Source organism: Peromyscus maniculatus, chromosome 2 (assembly GCF_049852395.1).
Source record: "Peromyscus maniculatus bairdii isolate BWxNUB_F1_BW_parent chromosome 2, HU_Pman_BW_mat_3.1, whole genome shotgun sequence".
NCBI lineage: Eukaryota > Metazoa > Chordata > Mammalia > Rodentia > Cricetidae > Peromyscus > Peromyscus maniculatus.
In genome coordinates, this window is record NC_134853.1 from 61202911 (window position 1) to 61220823 (window position 17913).

The window sequence follows — 17913 nt, forward strand, 5'->3', positions numbered from 1 at the left end:
ATGTTATTTATGACTTGACATTCTCATAGCCCAAATCAATTGTAATCCATAAATCTGTGGCAAAATCATATAAAACACAATAGAAAGAAATAGGCTAACAGAGGATAGGGATGCAGGGAAAAGAGCTATGGAGGAAATGCAGGTAATGCCTCGCACTCCCCAGCAACACACAGATTCCTGGATGAACTGACTAACCTATAACCAAACTTAAAGTCAATTTTGGATATTGGTGAATACCTTTCGTGTTCCTCTAGCCACATAATGGAGGCTGACCCCGAACAGGGCTTCTCCTTATTCTTACGAAGGGTTTAGTCTCTTTAAAATTTAAATTTGTTATCTTCGATTCCCCTTGCTCCTCTCTGTGTTCTTTGTCTCCACTGGACTTGGTTGCATTCCCGTGGAACCTTCTGGATGACAAAAGGACCAAGTCCTTTTTGTACTTGGAGGTACTGCAGCCAGTAGATAGGCAATCTAAATGAAATCGGCTGAGTCTTCCAGCAGTGAGCCGCAGGACAATAGGACAAAAGAATGCAAGACATGTCCTTATAAGAAGGCTCCACAGAGAAATACCCTAACACTTCTGAAATGTATCTTCGAGAAATTGTTTTACTTGAGGAAAAATAAAAGCTCTTCTAAGGCTCACCAAATAAAGGAAAACCAGGCACCTAAAAATCCAGTTTCTTCTTATCCAACTAGAATACAAATCTGTGGAAACGAGTTTGAAGACTTCAGAACTACTGAATTATACATTCAGTCTCTGCATTGTTAAAAATAAATATATTGCAAAGATGTAATATTTAATGCTCTTTTTCATTCATAATAATGGAAAAACTTAGAGATTTGCCAAATATAAGTGCCATCATCTTAATTTTATGTATGGGAGAGAGTAAAAGATGAATTGACTTTCCCGGGAAATCTGAACTGAGAAGGCTGCACTCATGGACTTCAAGAAATCAGAAAATGAGATTTCCTGTTAGATTATTCCTTAACTTCACTGTCTTTAGCTGCCTTAGACAGGACCTATGGGAATTTAATAGAAAACACAGCAGTGTGTGCTTTCTTAACACCTAGATTAATGATAATTCATTAGAAAAACTATTAAAATCACTTTCTGGAAAGTTGGTCTAACCTTTAAGATACAATTAGTAGCAACAGAGTTTCTAGGGTTATTAAAATACAATAAGAATGAGACAAGTCTATATATACAAATACAGAGATTAGAAGAAGAAAGAACTACAAGTGTTTGTGCCTCAGGAGATTCCACGTAAATTCAAAAACCTCACAGAAACAGGCATCTCGAGAGGCAGTTCTCAGCACAATTGTTTTTGTGTATAGGGAAACAGCATTAGTGCATTTGGATATTCTGTCCATATTTACAAAGGCACTAATGGATTTGGAATCAGGGATAGATATCTGTATCCTAAAGCTTTATTTATTCATTTGTGTTTTTACCATACTGTCATATAGAGGACAGCTCTGTAGGTTCAATGTGACTACAGGATCATTCCTTCCCTGGAATGTCTTTCTTCCTGGGTGTAAAAAGCAAGTTATCTAAGAATGACACCAATTTACTCTTTATTTGACTTTTCTATTTCCAAGATACATCATGATAAAACTGCAAGTGACATGTTACAATGTATGTACCTTGTTGCATATCACATTTCAGGCTATTGTAATTTACTTTCTTTTTTGTTTTGTTTGTTTGTTTTTCTGTTTTTCCAGACAGGGTTTCTCTGTGTAGCTTTGCGCCTTTCCTGCAACTCACTCTGTAGCCCAGGCTGGTCGGGAACTCACAGAGATCTGCCTGCCTCTGCCGCCCGAGTGCTGGGATTAAAGGTGTGCGCCGCCGCCGTCGCCACCACCGCTGCCACCACCACCACCACCACCACCACCACCACCACCACCACCACCACCACCCGGCTCTATAATTTATTTTCATTAACTATGTTATGAAGTGGGTGGATTATTCCTGTATGCAATATGACTACTATTGTTTGTTTCCTGAAGTCAGCATTATCTAATCTGTCAAAATTTATGTATGACACCTAATGTGTATCATTTTGTTTGCTGGTTGTGGTCACTTGCATCCATAATCCTAGCTCCATCTGAGGTTGTGGTAGATAAATCACAAGCTAGAGGCCTGCCTGGGCAGTACAGCAAGTTCAAGGGCAGCCTGAGCTACAAGGTTCAAAAATAAACATTAAAAGGGCTAGCAAAATGTTGAGTCTCATGTCAGAATTTCCTTCCCATGTTTATACTCACCTCTTTCTTAGGACCAAAGTTACATCAAATATTTCAGAGGCTCTAATAGCGCTATCTGAGGAAAGGGGCCACTTCCTCGGTCCAATGATTTAAGCAAATGAAGAGTAGCAACAGTTCTAGTTTTAAAGAGTCGATCTTTAGAATATTTTCAAAAATAAAAATTTCAAAAAAAATAGTAAAAAATAAAAGTAATGAAACACAGGGAAGGACCATCTCAGTAGAATGAACTGGACACCTTCATTGCGTTGGCTGTGTGAAAAGAGAGGGCTGTAGATTTGATGTCTGTGTCTATCTGTCCAACAGTGTCTTCCTCTCTCCTTCTCCACTCAGCTGCAGGTATATCCTGCCCATGGCCCCACTCTCAAGAAGAAAGGGCAGATTTCTCCATAGATGGGACCTGCCTTTGGGTAAGGGCAAACTTGTCTGTGTGGCACTCACAGCAAGGACTACAATGTGCAGCCCATTTACAAAACAGGTCATCAAAACTATTTTATCACTGACCTTCTGACTAAAATTAAATGCAAGGGAAGGAATCCTGTACTAGAGTGATACATCATTTTTAATTACCAAAAATCAAGATTTGAAAATCTTCACTTTTAGTATCTAATAAAGTCATTTATGAGGTACACCAGATTTTTTTTAAATCTAGCCTATTGTGAGTGGGTGAATAAAAAGTCACTTCTACAATGGAATTGTCATCTGTAGCTGACATAGAGCTGAGGATTCTCAAGGAATGTCTGGAAGGGCAAGTAGCATCTCTTGAGGCATGCACTTGGTTATAATCTCAAGAGTGTCACACACTTTAACAGCCATTAGTCCCTTGTCACCAGAAAAGCTTCCAATCCCATCTGGATTCTTTAACTTGGTGGTGTGAGCGTATGTACATATGGGCAGGTCTCACATACCTGGACTCCCATTTGGAGTCTCTAATCTCCTCCTATTACTCTGAGAATTCTATTCAGAGTTAACATGGTAAAATTTGCACAACTGAAGTGTATCGATAGGATCTAAAATCAAACTTCAGGGTAACTAAGCTACTTCTTTCTATGGGTTAGTAGATCAGTTGTTTTTCATCATTGGTAATTTTATAATCAAGTATGTATAAAGAAAGGCAGATCTTTCTACACACATTATATTGATAATAGTATACCTTATAGCAGCTACACAGTCCTATCAAAAGACAAGAAGCCAGGTGTGGTAGCTCAACATAACTGTGTAATCCCAGTATGTAAGAGGCTCAGGCCAGAGGACTGACGACGGTTCATGGTCAGCATGTGCTACATATTGAGCTCTAGGTCAGTCTGGCTTATAGAATGAATCTCTGTCTCATAGCACATAGATAGATGGGGGGGGGGCAGGGGAGGAACGGAGAGAGAGAGACTGAGACATCAAGAGACAGAGAGACTGACTGACTTTAGGAACAACTTCACTTTTTTAAGTTATTTTATTTATTTCATCTAGATATTCTTTAACTTGGTGGTGTGAGTGTGTGTACATATGGGCAGGTCTCACATACCTGGGCATGCTCTGCAGGAGTGAGAGGCTTATACTGGGTATCTTATCTTCCATCACTCTACATCTCAGTCATTGAGGCAGGCTCTTTCACTGTTTAGTCCAGGCCGACTGGCCAGCAAGGAAACGGGATCTGTTCGTCTCTATTCTCTAATGCTACGGTAACAGTCTGTGCCTGGTTTTCATTGTTGTTTATTTTTAAATTTTTGATATTAAAATAAAATTCCAACACTTCTCTCTTTCTTTTCCTCCCTCCAAACCCTTCCACATACCCCTCTCTGCTCTCCTTCAAATCCATGGCCTACTTTCTTCACTAATTTTTATTGCATGCATATATGTATATAGATATATATTCCTAAATAGAACCTGTTGAATTCATATCATGTTACCTGTATGTTGATTGCCTTTTAAAAGAAGTATGTAGAAGGATGAAGGAATAGTGGTGGTGGTGTGGTGGGTGCTGGCAATTCGAATTCAGGTCTTCTTGTTCTCAGGGCAAGCTCTTTTATCCACTGAACCATCACCAGGTCTCAGAAGTGACTTTTTTAAAATTTACCTGAGTAAACAGAAATCAAATTCTTCTTAGTGAGTTTAATATTGACTTCTTTGGTGATGCTCTGTTGGCTGCCTAATAATTGGGATCACAACTAAAACCACTGTTAGCATAGCTTAGCTATGTTCTGGGGCATAGCTTCAGTAAGAGATGGAACAAACAGGAAAAGAAAAACAGGAAGAAAAGAAGAGGACATGTTTTCTCCTCTGGTAAACATTCTGATTTTTCAGTAAATTAAATAAAACTCCTAGAGTGAGCAGATGAAGATATTTCTAGCAATACTACCAGAGAAGATGGCTTTAATGATAGTGATGTACATCGTAAAACAGATGGGTGAATATTATCCGTGCTAAATGTATAGAATGAAACAGAATCTCACATGAAAAGGAGGCTGAAAACCTTATTTCAAATCTCAGTGTCAGAGGAAAGTACAGAACATCCACAATTTGGAACCAGATAAGATAAAGTCAAGTATACACACATTCTTCAGCTAAAACACTGGAGGGACTAGGAAGAGGAAGAAAAATGTGTGCACACCTAAGCATCTCCACTATGTGAGCATCTCAACACCAGAGAAAAGCCATGGAAATAAATTTCTTAAACTTTCTAAAGCATGACATTCTATTGGCTTAAATTGAAATGAGAGAAATGTGGTTTCTCGCATAACTCAAGATCATTAGTGATGGGAGACAGGTATTCATCTTGGCAGTCTGTTTCTAAATGCATTTGTTACAGAGACTATGATAAAAAGAGATGCTCTTATGTAACATGGAAAACTATTTTATCACAATAATTTATGAAATATTTTAGTGGTATTCCAGAAATAGAAGGTACTAGGAATGTCAACCCAGATGTTGAAACTAGACTCATATGGTTCCCTACATGTTTTCATATAATCAAATGAAACATAACCTGCAAATAATTCTGGCTGATGGCTGCAATGCCATAGACTACCCTCCCTGGGAGGAAGAGTATCTGCTGCAGACCGTTAAGGGGCACTCAAATGTTCAACACCAGAACTCTAAGTAGGGGGAATATGAAAATGCAAGAAAAAAAATCCAAGAGGGAACAAAAATAATGATTCAAACCCATGAAACTAAATGGTGACATCAACAAAAGAGTGTTACACACCTTCAGATAGATCCACTGCTGGGAACAGTAACTTTCTAATCCACTTCCAGAGGTCTCATTGTTTACATTTCCCAGACAATTAGAATTGTCATTGTATTTATCCCATCATTTGTGATAAACACTCTCTGGTGAAAATTGAGTACCAACTGAGCTGCACCTGCACTCCATACCAATAGAATCTTAAATTCAAATCATTCTAGTTAATCTTAACAGAGCTGATTTAATTTTTATAAGTGTATCTATCTTTATTTACATGTATGTGTATGTGCATCCTTGACTGTATATACACAACGTATGGGAAGCACTCTCAGAAGTCAGAAGAGGGCATTGAGTCTCCTTGACCTGCAGTTACAGGCAGCCGTGAGCTGCCCAATGTGGGTGTAGGGAAATGAATCTGGGTCCTCTGGGAAAGCAGTAAATGCTTCTGAGTCCTAAGCCACCTCTGCAGCTCCAGACACATTTCCCCAGGCTCCATTACCGCACCACGATTTAAATAACGGCGTCCTAAATATTAGATCTTATAAAAAAGACATTGTTTTTATGAAAGGCCAGAGCCTCTCCCTTTCCTGTAACAGTCTCTGATGAGTTTTCTTTATCATTTTTATAACCAAATATGATATTGTATTCCACGCTGTGATTTGGCTACATGACTTACAAAAAAAACATTCATTTTTCTAATGAGTCAAAACTATTGATAACATTTTGTGAATTTGGCTACCACATAAATTAAACCCTAAAATAACTCCTAACTCAATCTCATTTTCTAGATTGTTTGAAGAAATTCAATCAGAGAAATATCTAAAATTGACAGCTATAAGAGGAAGAGGACCTCCTCCCCCCAAGGCGACCACTGAGACTTGGGGAAATGCACTGAATGCCAGAGCTGTTTATGGGGCTCTGCTTCCTTATAGTGATGCCCCTCCCTACAGGCAGATATGTCTGTTCCTTCATTACCAAGCCTGAGTGACGTGTTCCCAAATGTGAATGGAGCATTTGAGATGGGTTGACGAAACTCTCCACCAACTAAAACCCACCACAGGCAACCTGGAGTGCTTAAAGAAATGGTCACCCAGTTGGTGATTTGTGACTTTTCTGACTTAGCGGACTTAGCACACACACTAAGCAGCCACAGCCAAGTGAGCACCAGTCTTACATGGTGATACCTGAGCACAGAGAACAGCCAGGTGAGTGACAGGATCTTCCTCTCCTCTGTAGAAGGGATGCTCCTGACCTTTACTGCATCTAGTTTCTCCTGGGAGAATTACAGGTAAAGGACAGGATATAGACATGGACTTAGCCTGCCCTGCGCATGAAGTTTAAATAGCACTGTAGAGAAGTGGTTCTCATGCTGTGGGTCACAACCCCTTCAAGGATCACATAGCGGATATTTACATTACAGTTCATACTGGTAGCAAAATTACAGTTATGAAGTAGTGAGGAAGTAAGTGTATGGCTGGGAGTCAACACAACATGAAGAACCGTATTAAAGGTTGAGTAGCACTGCTTTTGAGAGTCACAGACCCCTCAGTTCTTAGTGGAGGGAATAAAACTGAGGCTCACGTGTGCCTGATTCTGTTGTTTAAAGCCTCCAGTGAGTCTGTCTTTCCTTTTTACTGTCAATCTAGAAGAGAAGGCTAATGTTCCTTCCCCTGAATCTAAAACCTTTCTCACGTGTTTGCCTAATAAAATATAGTATAAATGACATCCCAGAATGTTGGATTTCAGTTCTCAGAGGGATTATGGTGTTTCCAGTCAGGCTTGGGAAATACATAGCGATCACATGACATACCACTGTAGCACAAGCAAAGAGTTGCCCAAAGGAATAAGGCACCAAAGCCCTGGACAAGATGCCGTTGCTAATACCATATGAAGTAGGTTTGAGCCGTTCCCACCCATTTAGCTCTGCCCAGCATGCAAGAGCTATGTGTAAGCACAAAACACTGTTCTTTTAAGCCATACAATTTTGGAGAGGTTTGCTAGGTAACAAAGCATAACTGATAAAGGATTCCCAAACCTAGATTATTTCTACTGCATGGTGCTGTTTTCTGTAACTATTACTTTGGGGTGGACACATTTGGCTGAGATAAGGGATAGCAATTATAATAGTATATCAATGGAAAAGCACAATTCAAATGATTCTCATTATTTTAAACAAAAGTACACAGAGCACTTAGCCCTGAGAAGAAGGCATGGTTTTTTATCTTTATCTTATTCGTAAAGAAAACGAGGTCCAGAGATGTGACATAGATGGTAGCTAGGAAATTGTAAGCCTGTGGTCAAAACTGTGTGGCCTACTTCCTGTACTTTATGCTTAATTCCTGAGCTGTTCTGCCTGGGCTTTCTTGTCACTGACACTCAAATATCATGAATGGGGATATAGCTCAGTGGTAGAGGATTTGACTGCAAATATGCACAACAGCCATGTGCATCTGTGAGAAGCACTTAATTTTTATAAACTAACATTGCATTACTTTATCTGCAAGGCTAGGCTGTATGTCACTCCAAGAATTGTCCTCAGAGAGTAGGTGTGGATAGTATATTCAATTGCATCTTTCAAGTGCTGTGAATGTGAGCTTGGGAACGGAACTTGTAATCAAGCTGAAGCATGTAAATAGAGAATACCTATTTCAGCATGAGAGGAAATGGATGCTCACTGTTTTTGGCTCATCCTGGGCTCTTCACCTCCTAGGTATGGAAATAAAACAGCCATTTCATAGTTGGTGTCACATTTGATAAGATTTCTTTCAACTCATTGCAGTTTGATGTCAATTTAAATTCAATTGTGTAGCCTTTGTTTGCAAAGGGTCTCTAAATATCAAATCTCTACTTCCACAATATCCATATGTAGAATCCATTGCCTAGTAGATAGGTAAAAATTCCAGCGTGATCTGGTTATATGTCAGGGAAACTCAATAGTGCCACACAAAAGCTGATGGAATGATACTGACAGAGATCATCCAGCTTAATCATGTGACTCCTCCTTTGGAGAAAGGATAGAGAGAGCATAGGTATGGCTTATCTAGAGAACCATCTTGAAATTGACAGAGTAAGAGCCAGAATCATCATTTTCTTATTCTTCAGTCAGGGATCATTCTAACAAAAACTGAAACTTTTTTTTTTTTTTGTGGTGGTGGTGGTGGTGAGAACATAACAAGAAATAACACTAATGATAATTAACAGGCACATGCTATAAACTCAAAGCAGATGTGGGTAAGTCAAACTTTTTGGCTTTTCTTTGTATATGGGAGATAAATATATATAGGAGATCAATATCAGTCCCATCTAACTTCCTCTATTTCTCTTAGAGTCTCGCTCACTACAATACATGGTTCTAAGTCCACCCTGGACTTAAACTATAAATATGTATGAAATCCTAGCTAACTTCAAATGAGGGCTTTTTATTGGCATATTGTGATCCAAGCCTTCCTTCACCCTAGGCAGATGTGGATGATAGAACGTTCTCTGTTGCTCATGATTGAAATACAAGTGAGTACTTCCTCCCTGACACATTCATAATACTGGCACACTCATCATCCTGACAGAGACCCATGCGGAGCTTCTTGGCTCCCAGGGTATCCCACCACAGGAGCATCTTAGTCATACAGCTGCAGTGAGTCCTCAGAACAGGCCAGATCCAACCTAGTTGAGTGGACTGAAGAGCATTGATTTGGTCTTACTGGATCTGTCATCATTAAAGGTAGCTGTGGCTTATCAATTAAGAAGAAAAAAGTAAACCTGAAAAGTGACAGTTGTATTTTTAGTGGTCTCATTCTATATGTGGATGTTTTTATTCATCGAATTGCAGGAACTTAGTGAATTGATATTCTGGGTGTTTGAAAAATAGCCCATTCAAAATGCTTTGTTATTATATTAATATTATTTTCAGTTTATAAAAACATTCAAAACGGAGTTGGAAAATAAACAGAAGTGCAAAAAAAGAGAGACATACCCCCTCCTTTTTTTATAGAATGAACAATGACTCTTTGCAGACTGGTAATATGACCTAGGTCTAATAAATTTCATTTCAGTAGGCTTCTATTTCAGTTGGCTTTCCCCCACAAAATGCAAGGAACCACAGAGTGACCTCTCCAGACTACTTCAGAATGGTTTTAGGGTCTCATGAATATATTTATTGATCTTTAGGTAAACTCTAAGGGATTTTGTCAGATCTGACATCAATTCTCCTGTGCAATGGAGGATTTTTCTAGATTTAGAGTTGGGCTTCAATTCTCACCACTGGTTTGAACTCTGGACCCTCTAAAACAGATTTTAAGGCTCCTCATCAGCTTCCCGACACTTGCTGTTACTCTCAATTCAACTGTATTTGTTCTGCTATGACTGTATTACTTTGGATTCAAAAAGGTCACTCACAAATCAGTCTGGTATCCAGTTCTCCTAGCTATGATACTCTAGGTGTTGAAATGTTCATGGGGAAAGGACTGTTTGGAGGCAGGTCCAAAGTTACTAAACGTTAGATTCATTTTCTTCCCCATCTAAATTCAAAATTTTATGACGCACTTACAATATGGACACTTACAATGTTTTACTTATGGTTAGAAATAGCTGTAAAAATTAAGACATTATTCCTACCTCAAGGAATTTATAATATAGCTGGAGAGGCAGGTTACATACATGTACAGATATAACCAATGACATCAGAAATCATATTATATATGTCATTAATGTAATACTATTTAGAATTAAGTATGGAAGGTAGAGGATAGGAAAATTATCTTCAGGCCAGGATGGCCAACATTTGGGACAATGTAATAAAGCAAGGTACTGCTCTGATTAACAGGTATTATGGGACAAATGTGAATAAATCACAGACTGAAATACATGTTTATACATTACTATGCAATCATTGGGCCCTCCTATGGCATGATGCCATATCTATATTCATTTCTGTTATCTCTCTCCAATGACAGTTTCTGCAACAGTCAAAGGGGATAGTTGCAGTGACCACCCATGCACACCCTTCCACATCGCTGCCTTTGCAGATGTTTCCTCCTTAACATATAGTAGGGTCCCATAACGCCTGTCCTTATGTCTTAATAATAAAGATGAGAGAAAGAATAATTTCTTCCTCTGGAGAGGAGATACAGTTGTAACTATTTCCAAAGGTTGAAGACTAAATATTTTAGTAACTAAATTTTATAAATTCATGGACATAAATTCTGTGGCATCTATTTCTATTGTTCCTAGATTTTTCAGTTTATTATACGAGTATTAAAAAGTACATCTAAACTCTTAAATCACCATAAATGTATAAATTGAGTTGTAATGGATTCTAAAATAATTGGAAGATGAAATGGGATGTCATAGTTGTCAGAGTTAAGACATAGAAGTTATAGGGTTGGAGAAATGGGACTTACATAGGTTCATGTGGTTCTCCCTCATGTGATTCCATCTTTTAACGAAGCATGACTTAAGGAGATGTTGCAAGGCAAGGCAGCAGATGCTGAGAGCTATGGCTATTGGGATTATAATCATGTCCAGTACTTCACCAGACAATTTTCTTATCTATGATTTGTTCTGCAGATTTTCCTGTGGTTGCATGGGTTGATGGTAAAAGAATTTGAGATAGAAACTTAATAGAAATAATTAAGTAACTACTGTATACATCTTTTACTCCTTTTCATCAAAGTCCATCATTTTTCAAAATTAGATTCAGATACAAGAAAACTGCTGCTACATTTGGTTTATGTATTTTGATGGGATGAGGACTGGGTTTAGTCTGCTGTTTCACGAAGTAGAGTACATGGTGTCATTAAGGTCTCAGATCATTTTACAGCCTCCTTTAGGACAGTATACTTTCAAGGGAAAAGCAAAGCTGGCCTTGACATGTTTGCTTTCAGTTGGCACTTATGCAAATAGCACAGCCAGCCACTGTGTCCTGAACTGAGACATCACATCAAGGTGAACAGACACCCCTGTCCATCAAATGGTAATCACCCCATTCATGAGGAAAACTAAGTGATCTGTGGGGAAGACTTTCATCCCATACATTTTCTTTAAATATAAATATACCAAGAATAAAGCACCTTAAATGTCACAAAATACAGAGGAAGGCAGAACTAGCCTCTTGCCTCATTATATCAAGCCACAAAGCACCTGACATTTCTTAAAAAGAAGATTATTTGAACAAAATTGCTCAAGAAAGCTAAGATTTTCCTATTCACAAGTAACCTTTGAAGAGATTAAGATAAAAAGCAAAATAAAGGATATGAAAGATTAAGACTTATTTCTGGTGTACTATTTGAGAAGTGTTTATATAGTAACAATATATTATGTATTATGCAATTTACTATCAATTGCTTCTTTAAACTCTTGAGGAATCAACTATAAGGAAATATATAAGGAAACAGAAAATAACTGCATCGTGTCTATATTCAATGTCTGCCTTATATTCATAATTATGGACATATATGTTTAAGATCCGATTAGATATTCATGTAGAGCTGTCAATCAAAAGAGCGACATTTAGACTCTGGGAGAACACCCAGGGTAGCTGTTTTAAGTGCAAACCAGCAACATTAGTCAGTATTTAGGAATAAATCTTTGATGCTAAGTATTCTTTCCAGGTAAACTTGGATGCTAGTGAATTGTTTAAGTACTTATTATGGTAGATCACTGGACTGAAGTATATATTCGTGTTTGGTTCTTAAACCACAATTTATTTATTTTTAAAATTAATTAATTAATAAATATTTCCCAGCCCGACCATAGTTTCCCTTTCCTTCCTCTTCTCCTCCTAGTCCTTTGCCTCAACTTCCCCTATCTTCCCCCACATCCACTCCCTCTTTCTTTTCAGAAAAGTGCGGTCCTTCTATGTATATCAGCCAGCCATGGCATATCAAGTTGCCGTAAGACTAGGCACCTCCTCTCCTATTACGGCTGGATAAGGCAACCAAGTAAAAGGAAAGGGTCCCAAAAAGAGTTAACAGAGTCAGAGACAGCCCCTGTTCCCTCTGTTAGGAGCCCCACAAGAAGACCAAGTTACACAAATGTAACTAACATATATGCAGAGGGCCTAGGTCAGTCCCATGCAAGTTTTCTGGTTGGTGGTTCGCTCTCTTTGAGTCCCAAGTTAGTTGATTTTGTGGGTTTTCTTGTGGTATCCTTCGCCCTCTGGCTCCCATAATCTTTCCCCCCACCCTTTTTGCACAGGATTCCCGGAGGTCCACCTAATGTTTGGCTGTGGGTCTCTGCATCTGTTTCCATCAGTCGCTGGGTGGAGTCTCTCTGATGGCAATTGGACTAGGTACTAGTCTATGAGTAGAGCAGAATATCATTAGGAATCATTTCATTGACTTTTTTCTTTTGCCTTTTTTAGATTTTTTCTATGCTAGGTCTCTGGGCTGTCCAGTCTCTGGGTCAAGGCTCCCTCTAGGCTATGTCCAGGGTGAGCTCCCTCTCATGGATCTCAAGCTGGATCAGTCATTGATTGTTCACTTCTATAATTTCTGTGCCACCTTTGTCCCAGCATGTCTTGTGGGCCTGGTGAATTGTAGGTCAGAAGTTATACAGCTGTGCTGGGTTTGTACAGGTATTTAAATTATGGCATAGGTCAGTATTTGTTTCTTGGATCACTGTTTTCATTAAAGTCTATTCAAATCTTCCATTAAATTTTTGTTTCAAATGCTACCAGAGGTTTACTAATGTTTCAATTTATGTTGTCTATCTAAAGCCATTACTTTTTCCCCATACTTGACATATCTTCTTGGATGTATCTTATATTTTCCAGTGTTACCACCACACATAAAGTAATGCTCAATAATTAGTAGTTCACCATCTAGCCTAGTCTTCCAAATCTGAAAATCCAAGCTTCTTCCTGGATCATGTTTCTTTTGTACTGTTTGCTCTCCCTTCACCAAGTCCTTTCCTGCTCTTGGGAGTCTACTTCATAGCTGATGATTCGTTACCTCCCGTGACATCCCATGGTCTCAGCCACAAGCACTGTAGTCAGAACTAGTCAAACTTCCAACTCTCTCTGCATTTTTCCTTTGTCCTTCACCAAATTCAAGTTTATCAGTCATAATTATCATTTTAAGTAAGAGAAATAAATTAATATAAATATGGTTGTAGGAGTTGGAAAGATAGCTCAGCTGTTAGAGAGCCCTGACTGATCTTCCAGAGAACCAAGATTCAGTTGCCAGAACCCATATGGTAGCTCACAACCATCTGCCACTCTAGTCCTAGAGCACCTCACAGCTTCTGCTCCTTTGTGAGCACTGCAGGCATGTACATGGTGCACAGATATACACACAAACAAAACATTCATGTACATAAAAATGTACAAATTTATTAAAATTAAAATTAGGGTTTCATTTTTTTATATATAGTTTACTACAAATACCCTATCACTTCTCTCTCTATATATAAAGTATAATGAAGAAATAATAATACATAACAAGAGTTGCTTAATTTACATTTTCACAATATGAAAGAGAAAAGAAGCTGCGATTGCAGATAATACAATGACCACTAAGAGCAAGGCAGGTCTGAGCCACGTGGAAGGGCAATTGGAAGAGGGTTATGTCATCATGTGGAGAGAGCAGGTTCTAGAAATCCCCACACTCTGTTAAATGTGAGGAATCTTTTAGAATGTGGAAAGTAAACACATTCCGGTTTGAACGGCAGCACTTTACAAGAGCTATGTTCCAAGAAAGCTTCCACCAGAGAGCAGTTGCTAAGGTGATGGCCTAATAGTAGAGTCATATTAGAGAGAATGCCACAACATGTTTGCAATTATCTGTCGTATTGGCTTGGACTCAGAACATGGGTGAGGGGATATGAGATCAAGGACTTTGTAATGTTTAAGGCTTAAAAGTGTTAAATAAATATATCTAGATATTATTGGCAACACTCAACTTGTACATAGTTATGTTAATAAGTTAAGTGTGTGTATTAAGGTTCTCCAGAGAAAATAATTCAACTAGAAATACATGCAAATATATCCCCACACATAAATTGGTAAGTATACCATTTATAAAGCATGGTTTTGAAGGTATTTGTCATAAGAAAATGGCTAAAACAAGGAGGAAAGGTTTCAAGTTCTGTTGTCAAGAAATTTGGAGACTCATGTCAACTGAGAGTTCACTCCAACTATAACCAGGAGTAATGATGGTTTGACTTCCAATCCAAGTGTAAAGGTAAGAGCTCCTACTGTGTCTATATCTCCAGTTCTGGGACTACAGGCACATGTCTCCACACTCAGCTCTTACAAAAATTTTTTAACATAGAAGACCAATGTATGTTTAATAGAAGGGTATTTTTTCAAAGGCCTACTGGTTCTTAGAACATACAGCAAGTTAGACAGAGGTGAAGTAGACAGAGATAAGCCTTAAACACAAATTGAGATTCTCTTTCTTCAAATATATTCTGGTATGCCTTTGTTCTGTGAGCAGAGGGTTAAAGTTTCCTGAGAATTTGTATAAAATAAGCTTCCCATAGTTGGAAAATTAGTGCAGTGCAACATATTAAGGTCTATGTTGTAGTTTTTTTTCTGCTTATTTCTTGAATTATAAGCTTTCAAGAAATAGAAAAGTCCTCTAAGACATAGTCATTATTAGCAACTGTCAAATTATTTTCTACTAAATATTTCATTAGTGTGCTGTGTTCTTCCTTATAAAGCCCTAGCAGGCAGATATATCATCCCAGCTTTATAGGTAAAGAAAACTGCGCCTTGGGCTGATTACTAAGTTTGCTTTAAATAATTTTAAAACTTAGAATAAAAGTATGTAGTGGCCACATTTTTATCTTCCAAGCCTGACTCAAAACTGTAGTCTGCTGTTTTTCCCCAGTGATGAAAAAGAAACCAGTGCTCAGTCAAGCATCCCTCCCTGGGCCCTCCTGTTTCTTTCAACGGTCCTCCAGCAGCATCTGCAGTAATTAGAACTCCCTTTCGCTATGAAGAAATGTAGCTGAAGCTGGGACGGTGCACTTCGTCTGCATGTAGGCTGCGTGCAAACAAAGATGCTTTCCCAGACAACAAGTCAATGACAAAGCTGAGGATTGAAATTTTAATTCTGCCCTTCTCATCAAATGCAGAATTGATGTGTCTTTCTTCATGAGACAATTTTTCATATTTGAATCCAAGATAAGTGATGCAGTGAGATAATGTAATTTCCTTCCATTGCCTGCAGCCTTTGATTAAAGAATTATGGTCTTGCTTTGAAAAACCAGCATTTTTTTTCAGTGACACATTAAAATAATCATGAACTGCATTCCACTTCCTTTTGTAGTAGTTCTCATGTCCTTGAGCCTCTTTTAAGAACATCATATAAAAGCTTAATGATGCTAATATTAACAAGCATATAAAATGCACGCCATAGTAACCAACCCTAAACGATTTATATAAACTCTTGCATATTCATTGAGCAAACTAAAATGTATCAAGTTTGCACAGGACTGAAATTCCACCATGCAATACCTTTCCCTAATTTACAAAAGCAGGGGACAAATAAAAAGATGAGAAAAGTATAAACTCTATCCGCATGATGTGAGGACTGTTATTTGTCTAAGGAAAAGACAGGCTATTTTTCTCTAAATGGTCAATTTCACCCAAAGTTTGTCCTTCCTTTATCAGTGCTCCTCTACAGGGCCTGGCTTCTGGGAGGGAGAGGTCTGTTCAGCTGGTGCCTGCAGCTATTTTTCAGGTTAGTTAAGTATCAAAGAAGTTACAGAAGCCCTGCTGAGTGGGTCATTATCTGCTACTGTAGAGGGAGCCTCAGCCAGGAGCCTCAGCAACGCAGGGTCTGGACTTTAGCACTGACTCCTCTGCCATCTCAGTTATTACTAAAAAGAAATCACCAGAGACAGGACTTTGGCCATGGGCAATTTGCCCTCGGCCAAAGAAACCTGAGGATCCAACAGCTTTACAGAGCTAGCTATAACTCAGCATATATAGACCACGTTTATCAAACATATACTATGCAACAGCGTAGCGGCTCAAATTATGTGAGTGGAATATCTTCCTTTCCAACGGATTCCCTTTTCCTGTTGTCCAATTCAGACACCAGCCTAGTCTACTTGGATATTCACTGGGGGCACAGATATAGGCAGCAAAGCTGGTAAGAACAATGTAGGTTGATAATTAAAAAAGGCAGAAAGAGAAGCATTTCTACAGTTCCCAATAGAAAAGCTTCAATTCTTTCCTTGGCTATTATTAAATTTATATCTTCCTACTATGAGATTTAATTTAAAATGTAAAGCATGTTATTGTCAGAAGGCTTTATAGAAATTATAATAAGCATTCAGACACGTATATTGAAAATACAAGAAATGTATCTCAAGATAAATAAGCTATAGGAACATATAATAAAAACTGCAAGAGTTACCATAGGAAATATCTGTGGGTTGGTTTAAAAGAAAAAGGAGCATAACTGAGGTGACTTTTAGTCACCTAAAAGAGCCACTGAGCTCATTTCCAATTTTTTAAACATTTAATTTAGTGACTAAAAAGTAAAAATACTTGTGTGTCATAGATTTAGGCACATATTAATAACATTTTTTGACTAAATGTTATTTATATGTTATTAATATGTACCTAAATCATTGTTTGGCTAAACAATGTTCTATGTCTATTTCTTTAGTCCATAATATATGTAATATAAATCTTTACTTAAGTATATAATATTATTTAATATAATCATGATCATCAACACAAAATTAAAATTCATACTAGAAATATATATATATATATATATATATATATATATATATATATATATATGTATATATATAATCTCCTGACTCTGAACCAGTAATGTTCAAATCAGCATCTGGTTGCATATCCTAAAGCATAAAATCTTGGTTACTTATTTAAAATGGATGAAAAAAGGAAATTCTGCTTAAGTGATTAAAGAACAGTTAGCAGTTTCTAAGATTTAGCATAATATTTCTGAGATTTAACATAACTTTTAAGGGGATACATCATACTTAAACCACACAAGAGAAAACATCTCTAACCTCTCAAGCATGAAGATCTTGGCTGACCAGCAGAAATAACCCAAAGTCTTGTTACTAATAATTAAGAATCATCGTTGATAGTTCTAATCAGTTAAGCATACTGCCCATTTTCATTTCCAGAAATTCCTTTGCTCTCAACTCTCTATTTCCCTCTGTTTGCTAAGTGAAGCCCCTTTCTGAGGCCTTCACATATGTTTTCCTTAAAGTGAGCGTACTGGCCATGTGAGTTACTAGTTGATTACACTAGTGACTTTCTCATGATAAATAAGTAGATTTATATCCTTATTTATGTGGAGTTTTGTTGTTGAAATGTTATTCTTATAGATTTCAGTGTGATCAATTCCAGTTGTGTTGGCAAAACCCCCAAATTTCTGTATGTGCAAGGCCATGCACAAGCCTGTCTGAATCCTTCCTCAGCAAGTGACAAGTCAGCTCCAGTCAGAAGTCACTCATTTCTCTAACTATAAAAACAATGAAATGGG

General features: G+C 37.9%; 1 protein-coding gene across 5 annotated transcripts in view; it reads right to left on the reverse strand.

Moving 5' to 3' along the window:
* Lingo2 (leucine rich repeat and Ig domain containing 2) overlaps nucleotides 1-17913 on the reverse strand; it is a 1165708-nt gene that overhangs the window by 158906 nt on the left and 988889 nt on the right. For 3 of the 5 annotated variants that reach the window (XM_042270975.2, XM_042270980.2, XM_042270976.2), the window contains one exon: nucleotides 4164-4330. The exons of the other annotated variants lie outside the window; for them this stretch is intronic. The gene's annotated coding sequence lies outside the window, so the exon portion shown is untranslated. The remainder of the gene's footprint in view (nucleotides 1-4163; nucleotides 4331-17913) is intronic. 5 annotated transcript variants of the gene reach the window in all.